Here is a 24,392-nt window from a genome sequence, read left to right as displayed (position 1 = left end):
GGCTGTTGGGTATCTCAGAGGCTGCACAGACCCCTCATGCACCCCAGGGAGGGCAGCGAAGCCGAACCCCTTCCCACCTCCCTGCCTCAGTTTCCCCCAAGAAGGCGAGGGGCACGGCGCTGCCCCCACAGCGGTGGGAATCCTAAAAACGAGGCCTATTGTAGCGAAACTCCTCTCTGCACCGAGATTTATGGCACGACCACGGCTGCAAACCCCCAGAAGATGGCACTCTTGGTCTGCAGATGGAGCCCGGCTCGCCCAGGATGGGCCCCGCAAGCGAGCCCATAAATAGCCCTGGCCGGGCTGTCAGGCTGCCTGATTTAGGGACCAGGAGCAGGGAAACTGTATAAAGGTTTCTCAAAAATTATTTTTTTCCAAAAATGGGAGAAAGATGCAGCTAAGGAATTTTTTTCTTGCCTCCTCCCTTGCAAGCCTCTTCCTTGCCAGGAAGGTAAACCTAACTCCTTTGCTGCGGCTGCCCCGGTGGGGTCAGGGGGGTCTCGGGGCAGGGGACAACCCCTGCTGGTGGCTGTCACATCGCCCTCCTGCTCCCCTGCCCCTTGGCAGCCCAGGCAGAGGACAGCAGTGACATGGGACAAGGTGCCTGCTCCCTGCCCTGCCAGAGCATCCTCGCCTCTCCAAGATCCGGGGAAGGAGGAGAACAACCCGAAGTGTCTCTCTCTTGTCCTGCCCCAAGCCTGTTCAGTGTAAATGATGCCCTAATTATTGAGCACTGCCTGCCCCCTATAAATTATGGCTCTGTCGCTGTTTGTTCCCCCAGGAGGAGGTAAGGTAATTCTTGCAGCATCTCCACAGCTGCACGCCTTGCACAGCAGCACTGGTGCTGATAAACCATGCCAAAACATTCCCAAACAAGGATTTTTTTTTTCATCACTTCTGCCTTGCATTTGAGCTACTACTTGTGCAATAAATTCGTTATTCACTGCTGTTCTAAGTGTTCTTTCTTGGTAAGAGATGCTGCTGTTAAAGCATTAATCACACGCCAGCCACCTACATTCCCCCTCCCTCCACACTCCTGACCCAGGACAGGGCAGCAGCGATGCCCGGCCTCCTGCAACATGCTGCGATGTGGCAATGTGCTGCTGCTGCTGGGAGCTGCTCGGTGCCAGAGGGGGCTGCATTTTACTGGGCAAGGGAGCTGTGCTCCCCACGCAGCTGGATAGTACTGGGGTGGAGAAAAAAATCAAGTAAAACAACAACAGAGGCTTCGTTTGAGATCTCACAGATGTCCAGACAAAATAAGGTGCTCTCTCCCAAAGAATATATGTGCTACATCTGATATTTTCAGAGTAGAAAGCAAAGAGAGATAAGTCTGGAGTGAGTCACTGGCAGGGCTGGGAGCAGGGTCCCAGGGTGATGGGAAATAACCAGTTTGTTACATTTACATGTGCTTCTTAGCACAGAGAACATCAATGCCAAAAGTACCTATGTAAAACAAGGCCAAGGGAGTTCAGACCCAGAATATTCACCACAGATCTCATCCAGGGGTAGATGAAGAGGAGAAGAAACCTTTAGGATAATGGGATTTATTTTAAGAAAGACTGTATTTTCAGTAAAAGATCAGAAGGGGAACAAACGTCCTCTACACATGCACTTATAGGCAAGCATCAAGGAGAGAAATTTAGAGGGTGCTTCTGGTTTAAGCCAAAAATGCTGGGGAAAGTACCCAAATTATTTTCCAGTTGATTTTAGGAAAAGAAAAGTGCCATTACAGCTGAGCAGCACCGTGTGCTTGGTGTCCTGTATTGATCTGCAACTCAGATCCCACAGTGTCAGCGGGCTCTGTGGGATTTCTTAGGAAAGGACCCCAAAATGCCCAGCCTCTTCCTGCACTGTTCTGGTAATGCTATCACCTCGGTGAAACACTTTGTAGTATCTCTGGAGGGAAGGAGAATCATACTGACAGTCTGGAAACACGGCACAGAGCTGCCTTGTGTGTCATTTGAGGAGTTTGCTCCTTGGGAGGACACGCTCACCAGGTAGAGCTGTTTGACAGAGCCACTTCATCCTCCTGCACAGGGCAAGGGCACTGCCCACATCTTTGTCGAGGCAGAAATCCTCAGAATATGTGTTAGCCGGTAACTATAGCCTGCAGATGTAAAAAGCGTTTTCAGTAAATGAAACTGAAATATCAGATATGGGGGCTTAGTACCTTGTTACTTAAAAGTCAGTCCGTCCTCCCCTCTCCCCCCTGATATTTATCAGCTCCTTACTGCTGTTTTATTATCCAGTGAACTCCCTTTTCTTGCATTTGGGTTGTTCTTGCTCTGTAGAACACACTCAGAAACACCAAGCTGCTCTCCAGCGTTGGGGTGCAATGAGGTCTGGTGAGGGTTTGCAAATGCTCACAAAAACCGGCCGAGCCAGCAGCATTTTTACCTGATCTGAATCACACGATCAGGCCATTTGTGCAACATCCAGTGCTGGAAACGTGAGAAATGGACTTCTTTCCTCAGCGTGCAATGTTAGGATCCATCCTGAAATCCGACAAACGAAGCCATTTGCTTGCCTTAATCAAGGGATCTCGTTACAGGCTGGTCCTAGGAGCGAGTATTAAACATACTGTACTGTGGCATTATTTATGACTTGCACTGACACTGCATCACTCTGTTATCCATACTTATAGAAAAAGACCCACTGTAAGTATAATTAGTTAATAAATCACCATGAGTGATAAACAGAATGATGGATGCAGGTTTCAGTTGATCACTTTTTTATTAAGGGGAGATAAATCAGCATCATATTGTTGCTGTAAACCTTTCAAATTGGTCAAAAAATCTTGCCATGCTGAAATGCAGCAGGGAGGTGATTAACATGTCAATTGTGCAGCAACAAATTGCACCTGATAATTGATATCAATCAATCCCTTTAATTTCTCTTCGATGTAATGGGTGTTACACATCATCCCGCTCTCCTGCCTTTCAGCACAGCTTCTGCAACCTTTCCTCTGCCAAAGACCTCTCCAGGCTTCTCCTCCAGCCTCAGCCCAGCTCCCTGGGGCTGTTGCAGCTCCTGGAAACCTCTAAGACTCCTCCGGGCAGCCCTGCGCTGCTCTTGGTCGCTGCTGCTCCAGTCCCCAGCTATCAAGGCAGGGCAACGGAGTTGCTCCACCACCATTTGGTTTTATTTTTGCTAATGACACCACCTGGTGCTCACAGCACTCGAGGAGCAAGGTCTGGCTCTCCACAAACATTGCTGCAACACTGCTTTACGTGGTGGGTGCCCTGCTCTGCACTAACCCGGTGCAAGCCCAGGTGCTGCTGGCCCCATATCCCCAGGGACAGGGAGCTGTGCCTTCCCTGCACCACGTGCAGTCACATTCAGCCAACCAAAGACCCACCGTGCCCTGTTCTCCCCTGGGAAGGGTCCCAGGGTCTTCCCCAAGCTCAGGACATCACAGGCACTGCTTTAATCCACAGCTCCCATTAAATAGAGATTTGGTCTCTGTTACCAAGCCAGTTTCAAGTGCAAAATTGCACCTGCAGCTAAAGGCAGGGGACAGAAATCACTTGGGAATTACTTCAGCTATGGTTTTACATGACTGTAGGGAATGGGGAAGGCTTGCTTTGGAGCAGCTGGAGAATCTGGCCTAATGTACATGCTCAGGTGTCCTGAGCATGTCAGGTTTCAGTTAGGACAGAGTTAATTTTCCTCCTAGTAGCTGGTAGGGTGCTGTGTTTTGGCTTAGGATGAGAGAAGTGCTGATAACACCCCGATGTTTTAATTGTTGCAGAGCAGTGCTTACACCAAGCCAAGGACGTTTCAGCTTCTCGCTCTGTCCTGCCAGCGGGCAGGCTGGGGGTGCAGCAGGAACTGGGAGGGGACAGACCCAGGACAGGTGACCCAAAGTGGCCGAAGGGGTATTCCGTACCGTATGGGGTCATGCTGAATGATATAGAGGGTTGGCTAGCTGGGGTGGGGGGGCTGGCTGCTCGGGGTTAGGCTGGGCATCAGTCAGCGGGTGGTGAGCAGTTGCATTGTGCATCACTTGTTTCGTACACATTATTAGTAGTAGTACTATTCTCATCATTATTGTTATTATTATTATTATTATTTTCTGTCTTAATAAACTGCCTTTATCTCAACCCACAGGCTTCACTTTCCCACTTCTCTCCCCCATCCTAGAGAGGGAGGGGGGAGGGCAAGCAAACGGCTGTGTGGTGTGTAGCTGCCGGCTGGGTTAAACCACAGCATCAGGAGAGAAGAGCAGCTCCGGGTTTGCCTCCTGGAGGGGCTGCGATACCCAGCTCTGTCTGGGGAACAGCACTATACACGCTTTCTGCCCTGGCCCCAAGTGAGGCTGTCACTTCTCTGTAAGACCACGCAGACCTTTTTCAGCCTGTGCGCTCTCATGGCACAGCCCAACCATTAGGAAGACATTGGAAGCAATTGTTCTTTGTACCATGCCCAGAGCTCATTTGCAGTGGTCCAAGCCCCTGGTGCTGCCTGGACAAGGATCCACAGGGTGCCCTCGATCACTTCTCTGCTGACCCACACAAAGCTGAGCAGCTTTGCAGCACGCATGCTGAATTGGGCTTGGCCTTGAGCTGCGAGGGGATCTTTAGGGCTAGTTCACATCGGCTGGGGGATGCCCACGTGGCTCTGCGGAGGTAACGGAGCAATTTCAGCTTCTGCACGTGGAGGATGTGGGTGGCAGCTCCAGTTCCCATCCGCATTCAGTCTGCAGCTCTGGCTCCTTCTGCCTTGTTCTATTTCATCATGGTCTCCCTCTGTGCACATCGAATCTGTCAGGTCTCATATCCCCATGACATAGCATCCTCTCATATTATACTTGCCATAATACAGAGAAGATGAATATTGCCCCATAAATGCCTCTTAAGTTAATGTAAAACTACATCTCGCTACATCATGTATTCAACAAGCCGTCATTTTCCTCATAAATTTTGAAGAGCATTTTAGCTTCTTGAAGCAATTGGCTTGTGCGTCCGGCTGGGAAATAATCACAGCCCCCGGCCCAGGCTGGGTGCGGGGCTGTAAATCAGCCCCAGGCTGAGCAGTTCAGCCCTCCCTGCCTGAGCACCCACGCCTGCTGCTGGCTGCTTTTATGGCCTCAGCTCAGCATCAGTGACCCTGCTCGGCAGCCAGCCCTCTAAATCAGCACCAGGCAGGTGTCACTCCAAGGAAAACAGCCTCGCTGCTCTCTTTGGGGTGGAAAATGAGGATTTCTGGTGCTGTAGTATCGGTCTGGTACAGCAGAATCATCACTCAGGGACGCGTTTGGCACTACAGGGCTGCGATGTTTGATGTCACTAGGGTATTCCCACTCCTGCTATGGGGTGAACACACAGTGCTGGAGCCATCCAGCTTCTGAACGTGCTCCGGATTTGCCATTTTTGCACAGGACCATCAACCCAGCAACCTTCCTGCAGCCGAGAGGCACACTCCAAGCTGCAAACTGTGCGAATCCTTTTTGGTGAACATGACCGAAAGGAGAAACCTCTCACCTTGGATGCTCAGCTTGAAGGAAGCTCTGAAGGTTTACAGGACTTGCTTTAAAAACACCACAATGTAGAAAGATGCCCAAGCACTGGGATGGCCCTGCCTTGCTAGAAATCAGACCATGAGCTGCTCACTCCTGCATTCTCCAGGGGTTAATAGAGATCAGGGAAGCAAGAGGAGCCAAACCCTCTTCCCAACACACACCAGCCCCTTTTTCTGGTAACCACCGTGACCTTTAAACCACAGCAGATGAGTTTCCAGGCCTCCCTTGGCGGTCATTCCCCCTGACAAAACTCATCGTGCACTTTGGCATAAATAGCTAGCTCCAGCTTCTCTTTTGGGGAGGTTTGTCAGGAATATGCAGGGACATACACACTGCATGCCTGAAGTACACTTCCACGCATCTTGACTCAGGCCCTTGTTTTTCCCATACACAGCTTCTGTTGCCAGAGGCAGCCCTGCTAACACCGATAGCATCTTTTCATCACACTTCTCTCTGACAAAAATCCCCCTCTGCAGTCGAGGCTGTGTTTCCTGTGGAGCCAGACACAGACAATTTTTGGGCAGCACCTCCTGGCGATGGCAAAGCCCACCAAACCCCAAAGCCCCTGTCTGTGCCCACCCCGGGGTCCCTGCAGCCTCCCTCAAAGGGAATTGATTTCCTCCTGGCCACCGCTCCTCCGCAGAATTGCCTTTGGGGAAGCTTCAACACCACCAATTCCCTCCTGCATTCGCGTACCCCTGAACGAATGACCCTGCTAGTGGTGCAGTTTTTCCCTTCGCCCGCCTCCCCCCCCCCTTCCTTCTCCCCCCTAACTTTGATTTGATCAGGCCAAATCTGAAATGATGTGTGAAAGTAATGATATTTTGTAATTAAATCTCTGGTGATGGCGCCTCTAATTTGTGGTACATGCATTGTTCATAAGGAAAAAGGCATCAATTCATTTTCTGACTGGCTACTCCAGGGACTCGTAATTAGACCCAGTTCATCTCTTGCTGCCTTGCATATTAAAGAGCTACTGAAACGCAAAGGGAATTTGGGAAAGGTTTTCTTTTTTTTTTTTCTTTTTTTTTAAACCTTCTAATAATGTTAGCTCAATTAGAAACTCAGAAATTAAAAAAAAAAAAAAAAAAAGAGAAAGTTCTGGATCATCCAGAAAATAGAGGCTGAATTTTTAGCAAGCTGGCCAGGTCAGGGTGTTCACTACTGACCCACTGTGAGACCAGGGGCCAGTTTTCCCTCTTCCCTTAGAAACTGGGGTATTTTTGGTAGGATTTGTGGAAGAAAGCCATGCTATATGAGGCACAATCCTGTCTTAAGATGCTGCCCTTCTGCTCAGTCTCCAAAATGAAAGGGAGAAAACTTCGGCTTGCTACGATTTGAAGCGGATCATCAAGGAAACGCCTTGGAGAGCACACTGCTGGGGACAGGGAGATGAGCCAGCAGGCACACAGGTTGTTTTGTAGGATCTGTGCTATAAATGCTTGTTTACCTTCTGCACTATTGTACATCCACAGAATTTGCTGGGAGAATTTTTTTTTAAAACTGAGTCTTGGAAGGAATACAGTCAGCTCTGTCGTATTTACCAAATAACGTAATAAAAGCAAATTCAGAAGGTACTGGCAATTATAAGCACCAACCCCCAAAGATTCCCCAAGCTTCCCACTTACAGCAGCCTGAGAAACTACATTCCCATCCCACAAGGATTTAAGAACAAACTCTCCCACTGAACTAGTACAAAGTTGAATTCTCAAAAGCACTTGTGTCCTGATCACCCAGAAAAACAAGTCGCTTGGGTCACAAGTATTTTGGTTGGGTCTTTTTAACACAAAATAGATTAACCTTGGTGGTGTTTGCTTCCAAAGGGGAAGCTGCTTCAATTTAAGAATCAAAAGCTTTAGTGCAAAAATGCCGAACCCAGACATGGACATTTTCAACGCTTTTCTTCCCCTTCAGTCACTTGTCAAAGAAAAGTGATTTTTGGGAGGAGTTTGGCCATTATTGACAGCACCTTGCTGACTGCAGATGACCTGTTGTGGCCGTGCCCACTGCTGCAAGCCCCTTGTGCTGGTGGCACCCAGCTGCCCGATGCACACCAAGAAGCACAACAGCCACGGTACATCCCTGCCACCCCAACCCCGTGGTTCCTCATGCCGCTGGATCCAGACTATTATCAGAGAACTTGCTTCAGCAAAACAACAGAAAAGCAGCAAGCAGGGCAATAAATATCACTGAGATGTGGGGTGATGCACGCTGCCCACCCCAGCAGGAAGGCTCCACCTGGCAATGCCTCTCTGCTCTTCATCTAGAGGAGTTGGACACAAATGAGCAATTACAGCGGAGTGCATACATTTTAAACTGAGAGGTATTTTCAGTAAGTTCCTCTGCTTTTATCAGGGGGACCCATCCTTCCAGCCTTACATACAGCCAGGATGGTTTCGTGCTGCTGTGCTTCAGCAGGGTCTCCCAGGCAAGGCCCCAGCTCCCAGGATGAGTTGCCCTTTCCTTTCCTTTTTTTTTTTTTCTCTCACTGGAGCAGCAAGAAAGCACTGACCAGGCAGCAAACGGGAAATTCAGTTCTTGCACAGATGAAAGGCAAAGACAATCACCATCCTGACCTGACACCGTACGATTTCTGCCCTCTGGGCCAGAGCTGCCATCACGCAGAGGACATCCCCCGTGCAGGTGCTGTGCTCACACTCCGTAAGAGGCTGTCTCCATCCTGGCTGCGAGGCAGGGCAGCCAGAGCTGCCTCTCTGCATGCAGCAGGCTGGGGAGCGGCTGCTCTCCAGCCTTGCCATAAGGAAGGTGCAGGGAAGCACAAGGCGCTGCACGGGGCAGTGCTCTAACAGCCCGTCTGCTGCCCCATTTACAAGCACGTGAGAGCCTCGCAATCCCTGCCAGACCGAGCTCAGCTCTCGCTGGGCTGTCCTGCTTCTTCAAGACTTACAAACACCCCGCTCCACGGCAGGGTGAACGGCACAGGGATGGGGACCTTCCTTGCCCCTCATCTCCACTGCCTGCCCAATGCCCCCGCACCTTTGCAGACCAGGGCCACACCGAGGGCTTGCTCATGTGTTGGGCCATGGCAATCATTTCTAACAGGGAAGGTATCAACATTTCAAAACAGTTTAATTATTCTGAGAATGCTTAGCTATTAGCAAAGACAAGAGAGCTCAGGGCTATTTTTCAGCATTAATTTTCCATTTGAAATGAATTCCTTTTGGTTACACTTTTTAAATGTTTCTTTTAATTAGACGCAATTACTTCAGAAGAATTGCTTTTATTTCTAAGCCTGAGATCTCAATGATAAAGCTGTTAACTGGCCGAGCTGAATGCTGTGTATGGCTCATTTAGCTGGTACACTAAAGTATATTGAACTAGGAAATTATACAGTGAATCAGCTATTAATTCATTTTATGATCCTTTCACTCTAACATCGTGAATGAGATCTTCAGGGGGAAATTTAGTCACAATACATATAATTGTTCAACTATATATATGCCACTGGTTTACTGCTCTAAGGTTACCGGCACCGCAGGGCTGATCTGAGTGCAACTGTGCAAACAGCCCCGGCTCCTGACAGCGGGAGGTCCTGCGCCAGCCACGGACACGTCCCCTGCCAGCCCGGTGTCATCGCGATGCGCAAGGCAGGTTGGAGCTGCTGGGGAGAACTGAGCATCAAAACCAGGTGAACCAAAGTGCCAGACTGCTGCAAGCCACCTGAGAACTCTTTACGGGGTTTTCTCCAAGGAGTCCATCCAAATCAGGGCAGTTCCTCAGACCAAGCAGTGCTTGCATTGCAACTGTGATCCCAGTGGCGAGATAAGCAGTTGCTACAACAGCATTGATCCCATGGAGATGGGATGAAGCCTGACATAAAGAAGCACTGCTGTGGCCACTGTCTTGAAGCACAGGATCCCCCCTCATCCCCAGCTCCATACCCACTGCAGCTTTTCCCCTCACTGGGTGTCTGCAAAGCTGATCCTGCTGCAGGGACATCAGGGCAAGGCAACGGGGAGATGGGCTCTGACCCTTCGCTAGCTCCTCTGGGGCTCTCTGGGACATCCATGCCTGGGATGATGCCATTTGTGTTTGGGCCTAAAACCCCACCTGTAACACTGCTGATTTCCCAGACCACTAACAGGCTGTTAAACTCATCCTCACAGCCCAAGAGGCTAAAGAAATCTGGTGGTCCAAAAAGGACACAAGGACTTGCACTTCAGCCCCAGCACTCCCTCCTGCAGGGCACACCATCACACAGCCAGTGAGGGAACCAGGCTGGAGCCCTGTACGCAGAAAATGATTTACCAGCACGTCGTGAGCATTGCAGTAGGGCTTGGATGCGTGTTAGGCAGTTGTACATACTGCAGAGTCACCATATGGATATCTTTGTAATTGAAAATGTAATGTAAACCTTGGCATCCAGGGCCTTCTGGAGAAATCATTGTGGAAATGTCATATAATTAATGAATTGCACCAGCTAGCAGGGGAAAAAGACATTTTAACCACAGGATCATGGGACTTTATTACTGTAGATGGACTAAATCTTTCGGCATTGATCAGACCTGACAAAAGTGAGGTTGCCAACTGGCCAGGTTTGTTTTTACTAACTTAGCTCTCTTATTATTTTAATGAAGTCCAACTGACGCTGCAGAGAAGCCAATTTCTCCAAGTGCTGCCAATAAATTAAAATAAAGATGCTATGTATGAAGATTGGCAGGTGTCTCCCTGCAGATTTTATCAAGCTTCCAAGAAGTCCTCCACTTCAGCAAGAGCCACCGCCAAGCATTAGCTATGGAAGGCAGCAAGACAGTGGAGTTTAGAGCAATTAGCAGAACCGTAATTAGTACCAGCTCAGCACTTAACAGTGTGTATGTGCAGAGAGGTTCCCTTTGGACCACTGAGACACAGGCCTAGGGCTTGTAGCAACAGCTCAGGGCTGGCCTTAGAGCCTCCACGTGCACATGGGACCTGTCCTCATGCCCTGGGGCTTTAGCCACGTCCATCTGAATCCAGCCTCACTCAGACCTGCAGTGCAACTGCGGCTAGATTTTGTATGAAAGGTGGAATTTAGCAAGTCCCACTCCTTATGGGACTGGTTCTGTTCTGGCCACAAGCCCACGAGGGCCTGCAAACCCCAGGGGAAAGGCGGCACTGGAGCTGGGCTGCAGCCAGAAGCAATGCAGCTGAGACTTTTCTGGGTCTGGGAATTTGATGGCAAGCTGCCACTGCCACAGCCTGCATGGGAGGAAGCTGGTGGGTGAGCGCTCACTGCTGCAGTCTGGGCTTTCCCTGAGCACAAAGAGTTTTTCTTCAAAGCCTCTACAAGAGGCAGGAGAGCTCACATGCTCCAAGGGAGCACGCTGCCGTACCAGAGAGAAGAGAGATGCCCTCCCTCCCCTGTGAGCACAACAGGGGCCAGATCCTCATGCAGGAGCCACATGCTCTGTTGTTCCCCCTGTACCATGGTGCCATTACATCCATGTGTCCCTAAACCATCTCTGGGGACATCTCTTGGCAATCTTCCTGGGACAGCCCGCCTTCTCCATTCGTTGCTGTCCATACCAAGGGTGAAGGAAATGCACATCCAGCTTTTATGCTGTTGACACACGGTCCTGGTGTAAGAGTGACACTTTGCAGCCTGAAAATAACCATGCTTAGGAAACAGCAGCTTGACACACTGATGACAACAGGATAGAGCAGAGGTACACACACACACACAGACTACAGGATGAGAATGCTGTGTACAGAACAAGGATCCTGAATCCAAACACAGGTGCTCATAAATCCAGTGTCTGACCTGGGGAGTTAATCCAGATCTACTTCATCAGAACCTGTCCCAGAGGTGTTAAACCCGCGTTGCAAAGGCTGTTTAGTGGAAAAGAGAAGGGAATACAGCTGAATTAGAGTCCCGCCCACCATCAGTTCTGTCTTGCATCTATTCAGTTCCAATTTACATTTTTTATTGCTTAAAAGTGTTTGTTTAATCCATGGTGCAACAGTGTACAAAAATGTACTGTTCAGGAAAAGAAAATACCCAGGGTTATAGCAAGACTATGCATTAATATACATTAATGACTTCAGTTAATTAGCCATATAAATTAATACTAATGTGATGCCCTTCCTTAATTATATTTATCAATTAATGAAGAAGCTTTTTAGTATTGCCATTTCACATTTCCATAAACTGGAGACAAAAGTTTCAGTAAAATTCCTTGAAAGTTCAGAAGGGCTGTGCTCAAGCACTCCTGCCACCTCCTAAAATCCATCCCAGATGCATCTCTCCCTGAGCATCTTGCTCTGCACTTTTTTGTTTCACCTGCACTTATTATTTATATGGCAAACCTCAGAGGTTCAGTTAGAAGGCCAGCCTGCATCGTGCCCAGCAGAAGCTGCCCAACCTGTGTCTGACCTGTACCCACTAACTTTATGTGTTCAAGGGGGGTGCCCAAACCATGCAGGCAAAATTTCCCTGCAGCCTGGCCCAACTGTGCAGGGGGAGAACTGGTGGCACCCCACGTGTCATCTCCATTGACACCTACCAGTTCCTGGTGTTGCTTGACTTCATATCCATCGTTTGCTTGATTTTTTTTTTTTTTTTAAGAGAAATAAAACACCCCCCATTCTCTGAAGGCAAAGGTGAACAGCCCATTGAAACAGACCTGTTTTCCTTTCTTGTACTCCTACTACCCAGAACCACACAGCAACAAAAAGATATGATTCAGTAAAGTTATTGAGTGCCAGGCCTTCACATTTGTCTTCCAGTGACTCTTAAGTCTTCCTTTTCTCTATTGAGTTCCATCTCATTGACTTCCTATAAACACTAATACAGAGCCAGGGGCCCACGGACATGCCTGGAATACAACGCACACCGCACAGGCACAGCCCTTGAGGCTGGGCTCAGGAACCCAGAGAGCAAGCTGGCGGGATGGAGCTAGCGGAGCACTCAGGAACAGGAGCCTCCTCCTTTGCCCCTAAAGAAACCCCTAATTTTTTTTTTTTTTTTTTTTTTAAATCTTCTGATCAGACGTTATAGGTGACTTTTCACCTTTTGTAATTTTTCCTTTCCTTATATCCTGGAAGGCGAAATCCCCACATATTTTCACAAAACTTCTGGAAGTGACCAAATCCTCTGCTCCACACCAGCCAGACAATGAAACCACCCCGTAAGAAGACTGCACAACAGAGCCCCTGTTAATGCTCAACCACGTGCAGCATTCAAAGCGTGCCTCTAATTAATCACCAGCTAGCTGTCTTCCTCGGGCAGCATCTTCCATCTCGTTTGGGACACAATGAGCTTCCTCCCCCTTTGTAGTCCTACACGCTCCTCTTCCTGTTGGGCTTGATGACTGCTGGGCTCCCCTCCCATGCCAGCCTCCCACCCAGACATCCTCCCGTTCAAACATTAACCCGAGGCGCTGAAAGGCTTTGCTGACTGCTCCATAAACAAGTGAGACAACTGCCATGTAGCTACCGGCCTGCCACAGCGCCCACTGCTCTGTCCATTTGCTGCAGGAAATATCCCCGTGGCTCATCTTCCTGCAGGCAGCCTGGCAGTCACGGCCCCTGCCATCCCTCGAGCCCATCAGTTTGGGGATATTGTGCTTTAATATTCTTTGAGCTGTGGTGTTTCTGATGGACCACAGGAGAGGTCCTGTGCAGGATAACTCCTTGGGCTCGTGCAGCACGCAGGCTGAGAAGCACAAACCTTCCTCCTCCTCTGTACCTGCAGCCTATTGCTTTGCGTAGCTTGCAAGAAGCTGAAACTCAGGCTGGCCCGGAAAACCTGAAACCCAGAACTCATACATGACCAAACCAAACCCCTTAGAAAGGTTAATCACAGGCCTCTAATTAAACTTCCTTTGAGATATGGTTAGGAGGTAGAGTCCAGGCTGGTCGTGACCAAGTTGAATTTGGGGACTTGCTTGCCATCCAAAACCTCAGCTGAACTTCCCTGGAAGCTTGTTGGGAATCTTTTGACCCTCGGCCCCCAGGGCTGCACCAGGGCCTTATGCCTCCAAGAGCAGTCCCAGGCATGGCTGGTCCCAGACCTCCCCACCAGCACCGTCTGAGCCCGGTGCTGAGCCAAACAGCAGCCCGGTGAGGAAGCGGTGCTGCTACCTGCGATTTTTCACACCTTCACAACCCACACCAGCTCCCACGCTCTCCTCTGCTTTCCAGACGCTCTTTGTGGGATAAAAAAGAATGTGATAAAGCATCTGATGATGCAGGTGGTACCATCTGCTCCCTCACCAGCTGCTGCTGCCACTTAACCATCTTTTTCTATCAAATATTGGAGAACCAAGGCAACCACGTAGGAAGCAGCTTTCAGGGTAGTCCCAGCACGGGAGAGCGGTTCTCTTGTTAGGAACTCCTGGTCCTAGAGCCATCAACAGCCATCCCTTTCCTATGAGCAAAGTCCTGGGTGTGATCTAAAACTCAGCAAAGAAATTTAACTGGTGTCCAGAGTCTCCAGTGTGGCTCTACCCATAGGTTTGTTTCAGAGCTGAACACCAGACTCCTGGTGCAGAGCACAGAGCTCTGTGCAATCCAGGGACCAGAGGAAATGAGACTTGTTCCACACACATGGCTGGGAGACTGGTGCATGTCTTAGGAGCATGCAGCCTATCAACAGAGGTAGCTGCAGAAGCTGCATGCAAGAGGAGGGCTGCAGCACCGTGGTTTTGCAGAATGCAGCTGTGACTACGCTGCTAGATGAGAAGGGTCCAACCCCAGGCTCCACACTGTGCTCCCTCCCACCCTTGTAACATGCACTTCAGTGCTCAGACAGACAAAACCCTGTAGCATCCAGCAAAAGCCTGGGCACACTTAACTACAGCCTCCTTGAGCAGTGTTAAGACATTGTGTTAGGGAAGGTCACATCCAGCTGGAGGCATATCCCTTACTCTGCTCTGACACAAATGGCTCCAGCCAGCCCACTTCAGAAACCATTCTCAGCTATTTCAGTTTGCTCTATATGATGGCTCAGTGGCATTGTCCTTCTGCAGAAGCAGGTTATTCACACTGTACTCAACACTTGAATTTGTCATTGCAATGCAGTCTGATTTTGGTGTCAGATTTACTATGGAAAAAAACGACAAGCAATTGAAAATGCAAGGCTACTAAAAACATTAAAATGGACAGTAAACCCTAGTCCTAACATTTAGGAGCCCAGTAACATCACTGCAGTTACTTAAAAAAATCTGTGGTACCCTCAAGTGCAGAAACTGAAATGGGTCTTGGGCTTTTGCGGCCTGTGTACCCAGGGTGTTTTAGATCAGCTGTCAGATCAGGACAGGGCTGGGTGGTGCAGTGGTGAATCGTTATACAGGTAAGATGCTGGATACTGATGATATCATGAGTCATTTGGTGGATATTTCAAACCAATCTGTTAAGAGCACATAGAAAAACTCCTCGGTAGAACAGCAGTGGCTGGGCTGCACCAGGACACGCTCACGGGACAGTCATGGATCTTCCTCTGTTAATCAAATGGAGGAAAAGCAACAGTTTTCTCTCCTTGTTTGCATTTTTATCTTCCTTTAAAAACAGCACAGCTTCCACCTCATCTCTGCCAGCATCTCTACTGTTTCACCGACTCCTTCCCAGATGTGCTAGAAAAGGGAGCTGAATTACAGAGAGCCCTCACAATGAAGGTTGAGCAAGCTTGCCATCCAGATTTCAAACACACAAGCATCTACCAAAAAACATGCTCTGTTAATGTATCCACTCAAAAACTGAACAAAAATATTTGGTAGGCTCAGAGAAAGGCTAGACGCTGCTCATGATAATTCCCATTTTGGTTATTGGTTCCAAACAGCAGTGCTTGTAAGAGGACATGAGAGCAGCTTACACCGATCACTGTGCCACCAGCACCTCATCGCCAACAGCACTGAGCAGGAGTAGCTCTGAACACCATGAAGTCAGAGATCCCTCCAGACTACCTCTGCAGTTTGGGGACTCCCTGAGGCAGGAGGAATCACTTCAATGATCATTTCTGAGCTTTTCTCTCATGCATGTTTCTCCTTGCACTTGAAAGCCTCCCAGCCTGCCACTGTGGTTGAGGAGCTGGGCTGGTCTCGCTGAAATCCCACGAGGATTGCTTGGCAGGAGCAGCGTGGTGCCAGGGAGAAGTGCTGTGCTCTCTGGGATAGCAGCATTGCTCTGGCAGCTCATCCTGCCCTCCTCACCAACAGTAAAACTCAGGGTTAAGACAGATCAATGGACAGCGTGTTTTATCTTTCCTTTAACAAACACCCCAACCAAAGGTAAAAGATCAGTTACATCTCCAGGCTAGAAAAATTGCCTTCGCTTTAAAACAAAGCCACAAAATTGTAACTCACTGCTGAATGTTATGTTCAAAGGCTTTTCTGTGAGAGGCGAAGTGTAACTAGATAGAAGTGAGTAACTAGACAAATGCCTTTCCTCTCCCCTCACTGTCAGGCTGGCTTGTCAGAGGGCTGCCTCTCTGGTGATGCCAGGCTGGCTTCTGGGGAGACAGTTTGGGAACAATCATTTTTAAAACCTCCCATTCCTCTGCTTATGCAGGGGAAAGAGTATGTCAGGTGAGCCCATGTGCTTAGGGAGATCGAGGTCTCAGCTCACCCCTTGTCACCGTAACACCAAAAGCCAGCACGCACAGAGCACCAGGACCCCATCCTGCTCCCCTGCCACCAGAACATGCTCAGAGCCCCACCATGCCGGTGGTCCCATGCCCAGGACCACACTTCCAGCTTCCTCTGTGTCTCAGACAGCCTCGCTGCCCCCGAGAGGCAGCTGAGCCTCCCCAGAGCACGGTGAGCAAGCAGCACCAGACATCCCATAGGAAGTCTTGGTGCCCCTCGTTGCAGATTAGTGCATGGACCTGCAGATCCACCTGACCCCAAAGCCCCGTCACATCTGCAAGGTGTGCCTCTGGCATCCAGACATCTTCAGGGTCTTCCCACTAACCATTTACCAAAAGCAAGGAGACATTCTTCAGCGGTGCCAACCCCCTCCTCAGAAGGGGAGCAGGGGAAGGATAGTACCTGGATTTATCACCTCCAGCAAGCAGCTGCCAAATTCATCACTCAGGAGTTTGCCTGTGATATATTATTTAATAATATCTAGAAAATGCATTAAAAATGCAGGATCTTTTCCTTGCCAGGTGATTTTAATGTTATTGATTATTCTCTAAATCACTTATTGTGAGTTCGCTCTGACGCATTTAGCTTTTGGGCAGAGGAACCCAGAGCAGCTTCTCGCACTTTGCATCCCCAATTTTTGCTCCAGCAGTTTGCAGCCGGCACAACCCAAACCCAGCAGGTAACACACGCTGCCCTGTGAGATGTGCCCTCCTAGCATCCTCGCCTGACGGGGCACAGAGCTTCGTGGCTCATCTGTTTTGACTGCGGAGGCAAACTGCAAGGCCAGCACTGACGCAACAGCCCCGCCATTGTCCAGCCACCCGCGCTTTCTCTCTCCCCCCTTTCCCCAAACAGCGGCTGCCTCCCGCTGCCTGCCCACGCAGGGCCTCCAGCCCTGCTGTTCTTTACATATGCACCTGGGCATCTCCATCCTGCCTGGTCGATGATTAACTCGTGGAGCCGCAGTTGTCAGCGCTGCGAGTTAGGGCTGTCTCGTAGCGAATGAGCAGGGGACAAGGGGAATGCTTTTACCCAGCAGCTTTCAATCAGCTCGGAGAAAGAAATGCTCGTACCTCAAAGCAGGGCAAAATGCTGTGGGTTTATAAAGAAAAAGCCCAATGAACACTTCCCCTGAGTTTAAGGTCCAAGAATCAAACCAGCTCTGGAAAAGCCTGAAGCAAAGAGCCCTGTTACAGCCATTTATATCCCCAGGGGATGGGACTACCTGCACCGAATTGTGTGCTCGGTTTATATGCCCTGGCAGCCTGAACATCCCGTGGAAGCCAATTCCCAGCACTGAGAAACTTGGTGGCACTTTCCACTGGTGCTGCTTAGCCAAATTAATAGCAGGGATGGGCTCTTCCAGCACCAAGGGGTTGCACTGTCAGCACAATTTACTCACAGTGATAGGGCTAAAGCAGAGCCTGAGAGCACCTCCAGGGCCCCTGTTTTTGGGGTCTGCTGCAGGGAATGCCTCAGCTGCCCCAGCACCAGACCATGGGAATAACCTCAGCCCCCTGCTCAGAGGACAGGCCAGCTTCTCCCAGGAAGAAAACCTCCTCTGGCATTTCGTGTCCTCTCCCCAACCCAGGATTTCGCCCCAGGCCTGGGAACCAAAGTGAGAAGCAACCCAAAGCAAACATTGCAGAGTCAGAGAAGGGGTTGAGGTGGATGCAAATCTGCAGAGCTCCTGGAGCTGGAGCTTTCTTGCTTCATAAGAACCAGCTCACCCATTATCTTGAGCTGATTCACTCTCCTCTGCACATCCCCTATCTCTGCTCATCTAGAAGCTGTTGCCTCTCAGAAGCCTCCAGAGAAAAGTGTTAGACAAAACTTTAGATTTATCCCGAGAGATAATCTTCAGGAACCTTTTTTAATCCCTAGAGCACTTTGCAACAGAGCATGAGTGTAATACTGCTGTACATTTGGAGGCACAGGAATGGCAAGGCAAGGAGGGTTGGTCACTTGGGAAGGTCTACAGGTTATTTCAGTCTCATGCACAGCTCTTAAGCCAGCACTGGTGAGGTCTGCACATTCAAGGGGCACAGAGCAGTACTACAAATCAGCAATGCTTTCAGCCCAGAGCAACATTTTGTCCTTATACACTCAGCATTTCTTCTGTCTGGGGTAAGTGAACCTGTTGAGTACCAGTGGCTGTTTTGGGAGATACCACGGATCCCTCCCTGCAGCACCATACAACGGGGGCACACTTCGTATAACAACCCTGGAAAACCGCTTCCCTGGCTTTTGTGCAAGAGGCCAAACTGCAGCCAAGCGATGGGAGAGAACCTCCTGCAGCAAACGCTTGCCAGCTCAATTGCCATGCACTCATCTCTGTCGCACAGGACCTGCGCCCGTCTCTGGGAGCAGCTGCCCTGGGAAGCCACCCAGCAATCAGGGCAGCGTGGAGCTCGTTACATCTCTGTGCCTGCCTGCAGGCCGGGGCACTGCGCGGATCTCAGGTCAATGGGAGCTGCAGGGATCCTCTGCTTCTGGGGGAGAAATACGCAGGCTAAAAGCAACTTCAAAACCACATTTAACCTGAACTCTTATCTTTTGTCCCTTTAAATATCCAAGCGGCTACTTTTGCAAGCATGAAGCCTGGACTCCAGCTACATTTATTTCCCTCTTTCATCCCAGCTGCAGCTCCTCAGAATTTATCTCTATGGTTAACTTCCCCTTTCATAATATTAGCACAGTTGAAGCACTTGCTTTCCTGTTGCAGGCAGTGATTATATAGCAAATTAACCACAAGCTGTTCAGTCCAAGTCCAGCAGTTGGAAAGATGCTCCTCTGAGTAATGGTTTGTGTAGTTGATGCTTTCATCTGTAATTTGCATTTGTAATAAATGCAGAAATAAAAAATGGGGCCCGTATTTTAAAAAATAGCCTGGGATGGCAGGGGCAAGCAGGCAAGGCAACTGGGGTGGGGGAGTCCCCCTGGGAGCTTGTAGGGCTGTGTCACAGGGTGCCACGGCATCTCCTGCCCAGGGAGGGGGAACCCACGCACACGCCTCTCCCGCCTGCATTTGTAACTGCCACATGAGCCATGGCTTCCTGCCCAGCTGGATTTTACACAAGAGGCACAAAAAAATTGAAGCAGAACCTAGTAGTTTGGTATCAGCCATTCCCACCAGCAGGATGAGCTGTGCACTTGTGTGCCCACCCAGTGATGCAGGGTTACACCAGGCAGCCCAGCAGGCTGGCAAAGCCTTTCCCATAGAAGAGCAAGACCCCAGAGACACCTGCAGAGGAACCAGGAGCTATGACATGCCCACCAGGCTTCCTAAGCCCTGCTGACATGTCACCGTGTGCTCTGCCACTGTGGGGAACCTGACCCAGGGTGGCCACATCCAACAGCGGTGCTCAGAGCAGTGCAAGGCCAGGCAAATGGGTGGCTGCATCTGAAAAGCACCCACATCCATCAGGGAGAGACTCCACTGGGATATTTATCCACCAGCTGGCAGAGGAGGTTCTCCTCTGGTGCTCCTGACCACTAGAAAACCCCACACCCAATGGACGGCAGCAGCTGCCCCCTGCATCCCTCCCTTGCAGGTCTAACAGGAGCTTCTGCTCCCTCCTGATGGGCTCCTGAGGTGGTTGGTGGGGAAATCAGCCCACCCTGCACATGCCCCCTGCCCGTATTTATGACTTGTAGCAGCTGTGCCCTGCATTACCCATCCTGGGGCACTGCCTTTGGGAAAGGCAGCCCCTGCTAGGTGAAGGTGGTTACAGCCTCACAGGAAGGCCTTTAACCCACCCATAAAGCCCCAAGTCTGGGGACAGAGCCGTGTCTCAGCTACGGACAGAAGGGAGAGCAGCAGGAGGACAGCCACGAGCAGATCCCCATTCCTGCACCATGCTCAGCCCACACGGGTGTGCACAGCCCCGTGGTGGGATCGCCCCCACTGTTGGGGTGGATGTAGGCATGCAGCTCCTGGGCATCCACTGGGGTGGCTCCACTTCCCAGGAAGCACACAGTGGTGGAAGAAAAGGTGGCTGCCTTTGACTTTTGTTCTACAAAAGAGACCATCTCTCAATTAAATAAGGTGGGAAGGAGAGGAAAGCCAGCTTCTTAGTATTGTGAAATGTAACTTGCTACAATAAGGAACCAACTGAGAAGCTTCCTAATACTTCGGAGAGCCCAGCCTTTTAGAATTGATTTATCTGATGTCAGACCAACTTTATCTTTACTTCTGTGCAGCGCTGAGCACACCTTTCAGCACCATACCAGAGTTATTTATGAATCACATCTACACATTTTATGGAGCTACTGAAAAATATATTAGCCTGCCTAGATGGGCAACCCCAGACAGACTGCTCTGTGCAGGACTGAAGCCTCCCTTGCTGCCTCTTCCCACCAGCACACATGCATGCCATCCACATCAGCCTTTTTGCTGCATTCTGCATTGCTCCCTAAGAACACTGAGCTCTAAAGCAGGAAGGCCCATGCAGAGTGATCAGAAGACCAGACGTGGCCTGTTTGCTTTTCTTTGTGTGCTTTCCACCTCTATTCTAGGGTGTCTGGCCTGCTGAAGAAACCTCTTCCTATAGTGATGTTGAAAAGCAGCCAGCACAGGGACGTGCTCTGCTGTCTCCCCCCACCCAGCTGCAACAGGGTGGCTTGGGATGCCGAAATAGTTCATCTTCCTGGCTCCCTCCATGGGAAACATGACAGTCCTCAGGCTCCAAAGGCCCTGTAGCTTTTAAGAACTTGCCCATCCCAACCTAGATTCAAGTGGCTGAACTGAGCCTCCAGCTACAGAGTCGAAGCTGGGCGAAGCAGATATCGGTGGGTAGGTAGGAGACACAGCCTCATGCAGTGATTCCTCACCCAGATACCACACCACTGGTGGTTCCATGATCTGCTTCTCCACCAGGCTGCCACAGAAAGCACTCCTCCCTCCTGCTGCATAGCTTTTATAGGCCACACATGGGCAGACACCACCAAATGCTGGGGAACTCCTGCTTTACCTGTGGCCTCTACAAGAGTCTGCAACAACTGCCAAGGAGGTGCCTTTGCTGGGGGGACAGCGGGGGCACAAGGAGGGAACTGTCCTAAGAGACCTCTGGGTGTACCCCTGAAGGAATAACAGTAAGAGATGGATGAACAGCATATGCACAGGAGGGAAGTTACACACACTGCACAGAGGGGAGAGGGGGAAGAGAAGATTGAATCTTCCTGGAGACCAGTGAGATTCTATAAACATAATCAAAATGTAATAGAAACTTTTTGGAAATGCTGTTAGAAGGAGAAAGCATCAATCTTCATGGAACTCCACTCAACAGGCTTTCTCCAGCTAATCAATCACGGTCAAGACATGGGCCGTCCCATCTGTCTGTGCAAGGGACCAGGAGGAGATTGCTAAGTGCCTGGGCTGGAGCTACCATCTCAGTACCAGGCAATTCATCATGCAGGAAGAGAAGGGGGGAGAACGGAGAGGAGGAAAATAATGTATAACACTAATAAAGTTTCTCCCCCCGCCTTCATTCCCAACCAATTTTTAGTAAAGGAGCCCAATCCAGAGGGGCTGCAAGCAGGGGGGGCGGGAAGGGGGATGTGCACCGGGGAGGAATCTGGTTACAAGATGCACTCCAGTAAACAGAGACAAAAGCTGTCATCTGCATACTATCCCTCTGCGAAGCCCACACTCGCCACCCCAGCTGCTGGCGGGAGCACAGGAGCCAGCCTGCACCCACAGGACCCAGGTCCCTCTGGTCCAGGAGCAGGAGAGGGTGCTGGTGAGGACAGCAAGGCTGGGGAAACACAGAGAGCACAAGGGAGCTTCACCTGCTGGCACTGTGGAGAGAGGCCAAGCCTCTGTGTGCAGACAGCTTGATTTTTCCCTAGAAGCTCCCACAGCCATTTGGGGAGGGGGGCCTTGAAAACAGAATAACATGGAGCTTAAGGGCTCAAAGCATGCAGCATCTGCAGCAGACATGGGATTTTCCACAGCACATTACACTCGCATGTGTGCATGCAGGGCAGGGACCTGCACACTGCAAGGAGGGAGTTTCACACTTCGCTCAAATCCCCACTGACTTTCAGAGCTTTGGCATCTTCTCAGCCCTCACAGGACAAACTCCCTTCCCTTCCCTCCCCAGCTGCTCATCTCACCCCTCATTTCCAGAGGCCACCAGCAGCAAGGAGCCCCAGCACATCCCTTACAGCCAAGGGCTCAAATCCACATTTGTGTGAAAAAGTACTATTTCCCCTGTTAAAGGAAAGCAGAAGTGATGCAATGTAACAGGACTCTCAATTCCACCCATCCTTCCGAATCTTGAGAATTTCTCTTTTCCACAGGATTTTTGAAGTAGAGGACTAAGCCCCCAGTAGCATCCTTTGAGCCAACGCTGGTGATTTTAGGCACTGCCTCTCCATGCACAACCAAGGTTTAACAGGTTCTGTGCTACTCTTAGCATCCAGTCCCAAGGACTTGACAAAACTTCCCATGTCTGCTAACAAATAATAAAACACAGCAGGATTTCTCTAAGGACACAAGCAAGGTTCAGTTCAGACTTGAGCCCAACTCTGCTATTTCCAGTGCTTACTATAACACCTGAAAGGGCCCTGGAATGCACTAGACAGAAAAACTACCCAGCAAAAGGGACTTTTTCTTCTTCAATTTATAAAAATAATCTTGCTACTTGCACTTCACACCAGCTCTTGTAGAGATTCTTATGTGTTCAGTCCCAGGTAAATGGGAAACCAGAGCAAACATGCTCATATTAACAGCTGAGATTAAAGGGCTGTTTAAAATAGGAAGCCAATAAAGAATCATGACCTAACCATATATATATACACACACACACATATATATATATTTGCTGGCCTAAATTTAGCCTAATGGATTGACTGGACACTGCAGGTGAAATTCAAAAAGTGACAGTAAGTAGGTGAGAGATTTACTCCTGGATATTTATTCATTTTTTCTGAACGATGAGAACCCCACAGCTTCCAGTAAACGTCAAAATTCTTCCCTTCCTCCACAGATAAAAATAGACTCCACTTAAAAATGCAGTGACACAGGATTTTAGCCTCTACTGTAAGTGTAAATATAGCAACAAATTAAGTAGACACATCCAGTAAATAACACTGACATCCCGAAGGTGAAGTTGCTGGAAGTCTTTAAGCTGGTCTGTGACCAGGTGGCAAGAAAATGTGGTTTCACCATTACAGTGATTTCCTTCAGGGTATTAGCCTCATCCTGTGGTGCTGTTTGCCCTCTTCTTTCAGAGGTACCTTCTCCTCCCCTTCCCACTTCCCCCTGAAGGAAAGCACCAGACTAAAATTTTCAGGGGTTCATTACTGTGAGAAGCCAGCACAAAACTTTGCTCAGGCACCAGACACATCAACAGAGTTCATCAGCAGCTCAAAACCACAAAGTTACTTACAACTTCTCAATGCATCATCAGAAATTTAAACTACTAACACATGGGTTATAACCACCTCATTTACTCCTAGATGTACTTTTAAATATGCACATCCACTTGCTCCTTATGTCCTAACATGCTTGTAATCACAGCTAGAAACTCATTAACCTTTTACAGCCAGCTTTGAGTATAAGGCACAGCTTGCCAAAAGCCAAAACAGAGGTCACAGCCCATGGAAGGGATCCACTATTCTTTACTGAATTGAGTTGTGGCTCCCAGGTTTTTATTTTCCTCCACTCTCCCACCAGAGGTTGAGAGGAGCCACCACCAGCACAATCTGCAGGAACTCAAGGAAAGGCCACGCTAAAACCAGAGCTCCCAGCTCTCCCCTGGAGCTCTGATCCCAGTGAGCCCTCAAACTTGGAGGTTTCCTTCTTTGACCCCAGAAAGCTTAGAACAAGCTTGAAAGAGAGAGGAACTGACTGACAGGACCATTAAGTCATACTTAGATATCCTCACCCTATTTTTCTCTACCTTACAGACAGGGAGAAGGGCCCAACACACCACAAAGGCAAAACAAGCACCAAGCACAGCACCTGCTCCAGAGATCCCTCCTTCCTTCAGCTCCTCGCCAAGCAAACCAACTGCTGGTGTGCCCTTAGCTCCTTTATATACCACCCTTTCTCCCCATGGAAAGGGCAAGGAGAGGTTGGGGAGCCGCAGGGGAGCTGGGGGCAGCTGCAGAGGGTGGGTGGCTGCAGGAGGATTGCTCGCAGCTGAGCGTGGCCACAGGCCTGAGCACAGCCCAGCCCAGCCAGGTCATTGTAGGCAGCAGTGTCAGGCACAGGTTGTCTGCAATAAAATTCTTCTTTAGCTGATATACCCTCCTTCTCCACCCATAACCTTCCTCCC

The 24,392-nt window shown here is 49.7% G+C and overlaps 1 long non-coding RNA gene across 2 annotated transcripts; it reads right to left on the bottom strand.

Moving 5' to 3' along the window:
- Nucleotides 1-1,287: 1,287 nt before the first annotated feature.
- LOC106018416 (uncharacterized) lies at nucleotides 1,288-24,170 on the bottom strand. 2 transcript variants are annotated; one of them, XR_011804486.1, is made up of 3 exons: nucleotides 24,077-24,162; nucleotides 2,401-2,498; nucleotides 1,288-2,110 (listed from the first exon to the last, which is right to left on the bottom strand). It is a non-coding gene; the product is annotated as an uncharacterized lncRNA (long non-coding RNA). The 2 variants fall into 2 exon arrangements; XR_005260435.2 differs by having other exon boundaries at nucleotides 1,293-2,110; nucleotides 2,401-2,561; nucleotides 24,077-24,170.
- Nucleotides 24,171-24,392: the final 222 nt, after the last annotated feature.

This window comes from Anas platyrhynchos, chromosome 21, assembly GCF_047663525.1.
Source record: "Anas platyrhynchos isolate ZD024472 breed Pekin duck chromosome 21, IASCAAS_PekinDuck_T2T, whole genome shotgun sequence".
NCBI classification, from domain to species: Eukaryota; Metazoa; Chordata; class Aves; order Anseriformes; family Anatidae; genus Anas; species Anas platyrhynchos.
This window is presented reverse-complemented; position numbering and strand designations above follow the sequence as displayed.